The following is a 10531-nucleotide window of genomic DNA, read 5'->3' as shown; positions in this document are numbered from 1 at the left end:
TCAATTTGATTGTTTAATTTAGACCTAAAATGTGACACCCTGTTGTACAAACTGATCTATAGGGATTGATCTCTGGACTGAATGGATTGAAGAGATTATCACCCATGGATTAGTTGTAAGGATTAATATATACAATAAATTTTGTTAGGAATGGGTTTCTGACCTAAACAGTTGGCAGAAAGTAACTAGTCTTTGGCACAGTATCTGTCACAAGGTATGCATTCATGCCGCAACAATTTATTTTAATTTTTTCTTTATTCTTAAGCTACCATAATTTTATATTTTTGAGGAGTTTTTTGGGGGTTTTTTAAACCTTTGTTACTATCTAAAAAAAAATATTAATAGTATTCTGAAGTCTTTTTTGTTGCCTTTACTAGATGTTAGGAAAGTGCTTTTGTTTTCTGTCTGCTGCTGTGTAAAGAATGCAGTGAAAACTGAACTTGGCTGTGAGTGTTGGGTATTCTGAAATTATTAGATTGAGTAAATATGATTTCAATGGTATGTCATTGTTTGAAAATTTATTTTATAATATCAAAGCTGATTCCAACTTAAGAATTTAAAAAAAGAAATGTAATATACTGCCTTAAGATAGCTGGACAAAAATATAATTAATAATAACCTTTATTTTACTATATTAAGAGTTCTGAGATACTCTGCAGGCTGTTTTGGAACTTGAGACAGGAACCTGTTGTTCATACCTATTTGACAAAACAAAAAGTACAATACTCATGAGCTATTTTTCCTTTTCTTTGAAGACAGGTTCAAGACAGCAGATGACAAGCTGTCATCTACACGTTTAGCTGCCCTTTCACCACAGTACTTAAACTAAAGTTGGCCTTTCTGTCAGTCCTAAAAAAATTCATTGCATGTAATTGCTCCACTTCCTTTATATAGAAGCTCATGGAGTAGAAAGCAAGATAAAAGATCACCACATTTTTTTACTGTAATGAATGGTCTTTAAATCTTAATTGACAAGTTCTAGGTATCAGCTGAATGTTCAATATATCCTCCCATTCAGGTGTGCCATTCCTAGTGTTCAGGACCAGTGTGAAATCTTATGTCAAACACCTCATCCTCATTTAGAAAAACATCTTAGATATCCACTTTTCTTCACCCCTCCCTAGACTTCTAAGTGAGAGTTGCACAGTTTCAATTTAAGTGCTGATATTTCAGGCACAATTTCAAAAAAGAAGTAAGGTATATCAGGCAGAACATCATTCAGGTTCATTTAAACTGATCCCAGTGTCTCTGCTAGCTTGTTTTGTATAAAGTTCAGGTATTTGTGCAAAGTATCACATCTTAAACAATTTCTTTCTTTCGTCTATTGCTGAAGGCTTCAGTATTTTCTGTGAATCCACAGTTAATTATACCCTTGATGAGCAGTAGAAGGGCAATGGCAGTAGTAATATGGTTCTAAATATATGTGATAAAATAATACCCAAAGTTTTAATCCTTTAAATGCTCGCTTATATTACAGTCATGTTTTGACTGGGAGTTTGCATATTCTCTATAGGACATAGGATAGCAAGGAAGGGGTTGGTAGGTGAGGGAAAAACAAAAGGGATCTTGGAGTCTTCTCATACTACAGCATCCACCATGAGGTGATGTTCACAGGAGCTTTTTTCTTAAGAGCAGCAAAGGATTCTAAAGGATGAATGAGTTTCTTTTCACAAGCAACTATGGTTAATAAATACTAGAACTAATATAAGAACTCTTATACTGTTAGTTGCTCTACTTTTATCACTGCTTACGGTATTTTAGTGCAATGACTTCCTTTCCAAGAGTATGTACTATTCACCATATTTTGCAGCATGCCATGAAAACACAACAGGTCAGCAGTGACAAAAACTCAGTTTTTATTTGATTGTGATTTTATGAGAAAATAGAACAAACCAATAACCAACAGGGAAGTGAACATACCAGGAGTTATGTGTAGCAAAGGTATTTGTTACAAATTATGCTATCTGTAGGTCTCCAGTGAAGCTAATCCAAATCCATCAGAGTTAATTTTTGTCATAGGGTAGTGACAGTGACTCTGGTTTTACATTTTACAAGGGGTTCTCAACTGCAGATGTTTCCTGCAGCATATTCGCCATCTGACCCTTACCCATTTTATATAGTCTCTTAATGCCAATTATAAAAACTTCACTACTATTTTGTGACTTCACCTTCTTTTTATTAAAGAGTTTAGCCTCAGCATGCAATTAGTACTATGTATTATACTGCAAGAAATGGGTATGGCTTTTAATGGAGTAAATAGTGCTGTTTACGCAGGTTTGATTTCCTCTCCATCGGCCGCTATCTATTGTACCTTTCTATTTTATCACTAGATGGCAACATAGCAACACTCCATATCAGAAGTTACTATAACCAGAGATGGGCTTTTTCTATCCCATTTTTCACAGCAGAGCTTAAATAATTTACCCCACCCCTTGAAATGGGAACATATGCATTCTGGCAATTTCAGTAAATTGCTTCTTAACGGTGTGAGTTCTAGTATTACTTACTAACTGATGCTCTTTTAGACAACTGAAGTGCAGAATAATCAAGTAAAGAGAAAATAAAATTGCTTTATTTACAAAGTCTTTTTTTTCTACCAAATGAGGAAGAGAGTCCATTGATTCATCTAAATCACCTCACATATGCTTGATTATTTTGTGGAAACACCTTTAGGCTCACATCTACAATAGCAGAATTTGCATAATTTTTGACTTTTCAAATATTTCATTTATTAAGATAAGTCTGGAAGTTAATATATCTGTTAATAGAAACGGCAGAAGTGAGTTTGGGGTGAAACAACTTGTATCCAATAATCATATGCAAGCAACACCTTACCATCCCCTCTTGAGAGCACTGAGCCCATAGACTAATTCAAATTCTAGTCAGACTGGACAGGATGATTATCACTAGAAAAGGTATGAAAACTGAAATTTCAAGCTCGATTTCTCTGAAAATATATTTTCCAGTGAAATGAGAGAAAAAGAAACAAAACCAATCAACTGAGCTACCAGCCTATTTTGCTTTTGGAACCTTAAACAGACTAAACAGTTTTGCTTCAATACATCAAAATAGAGTAGGGCTGACGGAAACTTAAAAATCAAACAATTCAGCTCAGTATTAAGCTTTCTAGTTTTGGCCTCTGGAGTAAACGTGAAGCAGGATAGAACCTAGTCCTACTCTGACAAACTTTTTTGAGTTTTGAGTTCTCTGAGAAAGCTGAGTTTCAGAGAAGACTTAAGAAGCTGAAGAGCCTCTCACTGTTTACCAAGGCAGCAACATCCAAGAACAAGATACCTTTTTCTGTGTCGTGTTCTCCCTTTCTATCCTGAGCCAAAGCTTAATCTAATTTTTGTTACTGGTATAAAGTGGTTTGCTTAATGTAGTCTCATGCAGCTGTAACTGAGAATAAAATTAGATCTTGGTGTGCTAACTGGGGCCCTGACCCAGAGGAACAGTTAATCATACACTTATGTTTTACAACAGCACATTTGGTTATAAAATTTTGGAACTTCCTATACATATGATAGATTCAAAACTTAGACAGAAATAAAAGTACCCCCAGATGCTTTGACCCAAGGGCTAAATAACAATGTAACTGCTGTGACCTAAGAAAAAATGGAATCATATTTTTAATAAATGGTACTTTTTATAAGTCATAAGCTAATAGTTTTTTTTAACTTGGAGTAGAACACAAGCTTCCTGAAAGTGAAATAACTGGAATACAATCAAGATACTGGTGTTCCATCTGTCTATCCAGTGCAGGTAGGCCATCTGTAGTTCTCATTTGACACTTACGATGTGGATGGTCTTCATTGAATATCTGGATAAACCTATTTTAGATCTACTTTTCATTGATGTAATGCTGGTTTGGGAATAAAAATGACCAGACAGCAACAAGTTTATTTAAAGAACATTTTGACATAAGGTCATCGTGCTGTCTGTTGTTCTCACTGCATGAGCTCATGCAGCCATATGAAATCATTTTTAGGATCACAGCTTAAATTTGTAAATGCATTTCAGTGAAGCACTCCTAATTACATTAGCTGCAAATGTATCCCAAACCATCTTGATTTCTTAATGTACATCCTTGATATAAACTTTAAGAGAAGTTACTATTCACCTAATCATTGTGTCATTTTTTTAATAGAGTGGAAAAAAAGTATTTGGTAGCATGGACATCTTCTTGGATATTTTGAAACATTTAATAAAATAGGAGATACAGCAAACTTAGTGAAGTTCTTCAATTTTCCACGCTGCTTCTTTATCTATAGAGGCTGCTATCTATGACTCAGTCCCATCTGAATTTATGTTGCTGCTGATCTGCAGAGGCTGCAGCTCATCTAGATTTTTTTTCTGGCTGTTTATAATGAAGACAGACAATTTTGGGGCTTAAGAAATTTTTACTTACCCGTTCCTTGCAGATCTGTTTTGGGTATGACATGCAAAAATACAGAATTATCATCTGGGCTGCTGTGGGACGATGTGAGCATTTTCTACACTTACAAAAACAACACAGCTAATGGATATTTTCAAGTATTTAGATCAAAACCTTCTCCACCAGAAATGTTTCATGGGATCACTATTCATCAGATTAAGTATATAATATTTTAAGTACTTATTATTTTTTTCTTAAGTGATAAAGTAATAGAAATTTCAGGTAGGAGATCACTGAAGCTACCTTTTTATAAATGACAGCAGCAGAATAACACTCATTTCATTGGTGTGTTAAGACTGAAAATTATTACTTTTAGATGAACAGATACCATGAAGAGAGTTAGCAAACTAGAGTTATGTATTCTTCAGATATTGTAAACTTGCATTTGTATCAGTATGATTCTAATAAGAAAATTATGGTTTTCAGGGTCAGCAGTTGTTACAGGAAGATAATTATTTTCTCAAATTCCATTGTACTAGAAATTTAATGGCATGATAGCTTTGATTTTTCTCAAGTGGAGGTGACTAAAATGGAATGACAACTTTTCCAGTACATCAAAGAGAGATTATTTTGCAACTTTCTTTAAGGCACACATTTTCAGATTAGAATCACAGCATCATATTGAAAATACCTGGAATTCCCAAGTAGAGCACAACTGTTATTAAGGAAAGTCCTTTTGTTCATTATTCCAGCTTCAGAAAACCCCATAAAGTCTTTTCCCAAAGTAGTTGCTCCACTTTAGTTGACTGTTAAAGGAGAATTCAACAGGTGCCATTCACTCAACAGAATGTCTTTTTGGCTGCTTGAGTCACCTGGTAACTGTACAAAAGACCAATCTGAGTCCATCCCTGTGAAGTTCAGAGTTCAGTGGAGCGGTTCCGAACATTACCACAGCCATGTCCTACAAAATTGTTCATGAAACTTGAGAGATCTTACTCTACGGTTTTGAGCTGCTGTTCTATTAAAAAATCCTTCAGACAGCACAGGATCATATGGAAGAAAACTCTCAGACAAAACCAGCCAGTTCCAAAGGCCACAATAAATGTCCGTTATGACAAGGCTTGCAAGATGAAGCCACCAGGCTTACTGGACACTCAGTTTTACCTACTGATGCATCTTATGTGACACAGAGGATCGATCCTAACAAGGTAGCCTGGTGATGGCTTGAGAGACAAGCTTATCCTTGCACATACAGCAGCAGCTGAGGCACTACATACAAAGGGCAAGAAGCATCCAGGCAGAGTATGGCAGAACCACCAGCCCAACCATTGCACGGTGCAGGCAGCCAGGCCGAGGGTATTGGCAAGAAAATTTTCAAAAAGGACTCGATAAATATTTCTGCTGAGAATAACCTCTAGATACCATAGAAATGCATACTGACAGTGCCATGAGAGGAGGTCAAGTACTGACGCCATTTTCTTCTTAGTCCTTTTTAAACAGAAGTCAGCTTGAAGGCTCACAAAAGACTACCTGAGTACCAGTTCCATACTGATTCAGTAAGGAGAAGCATGAGAAGGAAACCAATTAACCAATCTTCCAGTGCTCTTTGTTGAGAGAGTTTCTGCCACATGGCCACTGCAGCTTCCCTAGCCTGACTAGAGCTGACCCACAGAAGTCTTGTGTTACTACCCCTGGCATAGGCAAGAGAATTCTCTGTCCAAATGGAAAGACAGCCTGAGCCTTTGACCTTTTTTCTTGATTGACTGTGAGATGTTTAAAAATAGAAGTGCACTTTAATATACTGTAGCTATAAACAGATCTGCATGACTCAAAACCAGGTCCAGCAACGTAGCCTACACAAGATAATGATTGAGCTCAAATGCAAAACCAAAATGTACAGTAGATGGAAGCAGGGCAAGCTACCAAGGACATGCAGGGACAGAATTGGGAAAATCTAAGCTTGGCTGGAATTTAAATGAGCAAGGAATTTGAAGGAATAACAAAAAGTGCTTTTGTAGGTGCATCAATAGCATAAAGAAGAAAATGGAAAAGGTGAGCCCACTGCTAGGTCAGGCTGGAGATCTGCTGACTAAGGATAAAGAGAAGGCTGGAGTAGCTACTGCCTTCCTTCTTCCATCAGTCTCTATTGACAAATGCTGTTTGCAGTCTTTCCAGGTCTCCATTCACATTAGTAAATTTAGTGGGAGAGTTACTACACATAGTATCAATGGATCTAAGTAGGGACTCCTTAGATAAGCTGGACATGCACAGTTCACAGGATCAGACTGGATACCTTTATGAATGCTGAAAGATTTGACAGCTGTCATTGCAAAGCCACTCTTTGTTGTCTTTGAATAGTAGTGATAATCAGGGGAAAAAGGCAAACATCTCAGCCATCTGAAGAAGGAGAGAAGGAAGACAAGGGAGAACTATGGGCCAATCAGCCTAACCTCAGTTCTTAGGAGCATTATTGATCAAATCATCCTGGAAGGCATTTCCAGTCACAGAAAGGAGAAAGTGATTGTAAACAGTCAGCACCATTTTACCAGGAACAAATCATGCTTGACAAACCTGCTCACTTTCAGCAAGAGGATGACTGACTTGGACAAGGGTGTAACACAGACGTCATCTACCTTAGCAAAGCATTTGGTATAGAGTGAATAACTGGTGCACAAGATTGGCAGAAAACTGGTTGACCACATTTTGATCACTTCAGCTGGCAGAGGTGGTCTGATAAGTTTCACATCTCCATCAGTGGGATGAAATGCACCCTCAGCAAAGTCATGAATAATACAAAATTGGAGGCAGCAGCTGACAACCTGGAGATACCTCCTCATAACTTTGGAACTAGTATTTTTACCACCCCTTTCAGATTATACTAGATTAAGAGAGCCACAGCTAGTTTTCAGAAGGGAATAGGCCATAACAAGTACCCAATACAGGGCCTGGAAAATGCATATACATCTGTGCCAGAAACACAGTCAATGAAAATAAATACACCATTACTGGATTTGAGTAGTGTTTGAGCCATGTGGTTAGGGACAGGAAGATAAAAGTTAAATGGGGCTCTACTCAACCATTAATCAAAATAATATTATTGATAATAATGATGATGGATTGTCACTATTAATTTCTGCTACATTTTCTATTTTGCTTGCTCAGTCATTGGCTTCACCAGAGATGTCCCTCCAAAAAAAAATGATCTGATAGAAACCTTCAACAGGGTTTTGGAGTATTCAAGGAAAGATATAGCAAACATCTGATTCCTGTGAAAAATTGATACTTGAAACTGTTGCCCCCAGAGTAAAAGTTGGAGCAGTATTGCCTCAGGATGCTGACTGACAGAAGGGCAGTCTTCAGTACCTGAGTCACAAAACTTCACTGCTCTGACATTCATTCAGAATTGGGTTAAGAGCTTCCCTCTGTCAGAACAGCCTGTTCTACAGTAGGAGTTACACTTGCTGCTCACAACTTTCCTAAACTAGAGATCTGAGCTTATGGTGATTTGGTTTGCTCATTCACCTCTGTATAAAGGTGGTCGCCTCAACCAGTGTGGAAAAAAAAAAAATCAAGGCACTAAAGGTTGCTTTTCTTCAATGTGAAAGAGTCTTGAACTCGTTCAAAATTTCAACCATATCTGAATTTCATTAGCATTAGGAAATCTGTGCTGTTTCCTAAACTCCCTGTAGTTTCAGGGCTGAGATGAACAGCAGACAGATCTTAATCTGAGCAGGACCAAATTATTTAGACTGTTAATGGCAGTTGCTCTGTTTGCCCTAAAATAAGTTTAATAAAGCTCCATAAGTAAATAAATGTCTGGGGTTCTCATAATTACTGTATTTTATATTCACAAGTTTATGAAAATTTTCTTAAAATATTATAAAAGCTGTGGAAATCTGGCACAAAGAATACATGAGCATTTAAAATAATTTATTACTGATTTATTTTTCATGATTCATATTCCATCTATTTCTGTACAGTTTGTACCAAGACAGAAATCAGGGTAAAAAATCAGAAATCAACTTTGAAATTTCACCTTCAGTGGAAACAGTCTGTTCCTACTGAACATTAAGTCGGTCTTCCCTTAAGAGAGGATGGTCCCATGGGCTGTTGCATAGATGAGAACCCTCCAGTTCCTTCTGTAGCATTTGTGCATCTTTGTTCCACCTTAGCTGCACCTGTGCCAAGTGCAAGAGGCACACAGGAGCTGCAGAGCAACATCTGTGTGGGGTGCCTTAGGCTTCTCTAACTTCTCTTTTATGGCTGAAAATTGGTGCTCCTCTAATCATGACTATTTCTACACCTTTGAAAACTAAACAGACAATGACATTTTCCATAACGACAAGAAACCAGACAGCTCTTTGAGCACATTTCTCCCATAAAAGGATAGGAAAATGTCATGGCATAAAGTAAATGTAGCACAGATTGGTAGACAATGATTTTGGTTTGTGGTGTTCTCTGAGGAGAAGATTTTCTGTGTTCCCATTAAGGGCTCAGGCAGCTTGTCATTCAGTTTTACAATGCAGAAGTTCCCTGGGTTCGCCACATTATACTTTTGCGGTGACAGTGCCCATGACTGATCTCTGCCCCTTTACCAAACTGCCACTGATGTTTGTGAGCATCTTGGAATATTGCCATACCATACTTCCTCACTCTCCAAACTACTCAGATATGTGCAAACTGCTAAAACACAAACCACGTACAGCGTAACTTTCTGCTGTATTCACTCACGCTTAACATTACTTCTGACACATAGCTAATCACAGTCTTTTTGCTCAAAAGAAGGATTTTCCTGGTTTTTGCAGATAACTGCATGAAAAGATAAACTGCATCACCGAGGAAGTCAGAGCTGTAATATTGTGTTACTCTGCTATGTATTAAGTCTAGTATTTAAATGCAAATATTCAATTTTTAAGTCAAATAAATGACACTTTGGGGGTTTATTCTTCACCTTTCATAGAACATGAATTTTCTCTCTCCTGGCTAGAAGTTATGTATTCCTCTCGTTCTGCTTCACAGTGCCTCTTGTAGACAGAAATCAGGAGAGAAAGAAGACCAAGTGATTCACTACAAGTCATTCCAACACTCTGTATTTCTGTCTTGCAGCTAATGAATACTCTTAGTTGAAAATGGAGTCCCTGCCTTCTCAGATTTAAGATACAATCATATTTTCCTCAGTATTCCCTGACATGAAAGCAGCTTTTCCCCACAAAACTTTTTGGTTTAATAACTACCAGTTTGTTTCCTAGCTTTCAGCCAAAGGAGCAAAGAACATGACCCAAAGGAGTTATAGACCTGTCCACATGTTTACGGTTTTACCAGCAAAGTAAGGCATTACTGCCAAGTCCTCACATGGCTAAGGTGAACCTCAGTTTCACACACCAGTCTCTCAGGTGCCTGAATTACATATTCTGACAATCAGTAGCCAAACCTGTGGGAAGTTTTTGCAACAATATTAATTTCGTCTAAGCAAAGATCACTCCCCAAAGCAGGAATTGCTTTTTCTAACTGCCTACATCAGCTATGCTGTAGTACCCGAAGGACAAGCTGTTCTGCACACAAAATGGAGCTCAGCAGCTAAGCGAAATCTTAGCTAAGAAAGAGGGGATAAACATCTAAAAGTCTGCAGCCAGAAATGACAGTGAAAGCCAGGATACCCCCTGGGGTGGTACATCCTCCTTCCTGCAGCACCTTCATCTCAAGGGCGCAACCACAGCCTGCTGCGAACAGCACCTTTTTTAAAGTGCTACAAAGCGGCAGTAGTAGTCTTTATAAAACTGAATCTGCTGGGAGAGAGAAGGCATCTTTTCTCCTGCTTTTACCAAATGGATTTTTGTTTTGCCGTTGCTTGAAAAGGTTATAGGTCGAGGTTGCCTTACCACCAGGTTGTAAGGCAAGGTTACTCTCGAAAGTGTCTGCAGCCTTAGGAGCGGCCACGCATTCACCAGCACCAACATGCGGATTATCCGCCCATCCACACAGTTCAAACGTTCCTGCTGCCGAGCCAGTTAAAATTCCCCTTCTTCCCTGAACTCAAACGTAAAATGGCGGTGCCGGGGGACGCTCCGCACGCGGCCACAACACGGACTGGGAACGGAGCCATCCTGCCGCTAGAACTACAAGCCTTAACCGCGCGTGTGGCATTTGCGGCACGGG

Source organism: Manacus vitellinus, unplaced genomic scaffold, assembly GCF_001715985.3.
Source record: "Manacus vitellinus isolate BGI_N305 unplaced genomic scaffold, ASM171598v3 scaffold_8_pilon, whole genome shotgun sequence".
Taxonomy (NCBI): Eukaryota; Metazoa; Chordata; class Aves; order Passeriformes; family Pipridae; genus Manacus; species Manacus vitellinus.
This window is presented reverse-complemented; position numbering follows the sequence as displayed.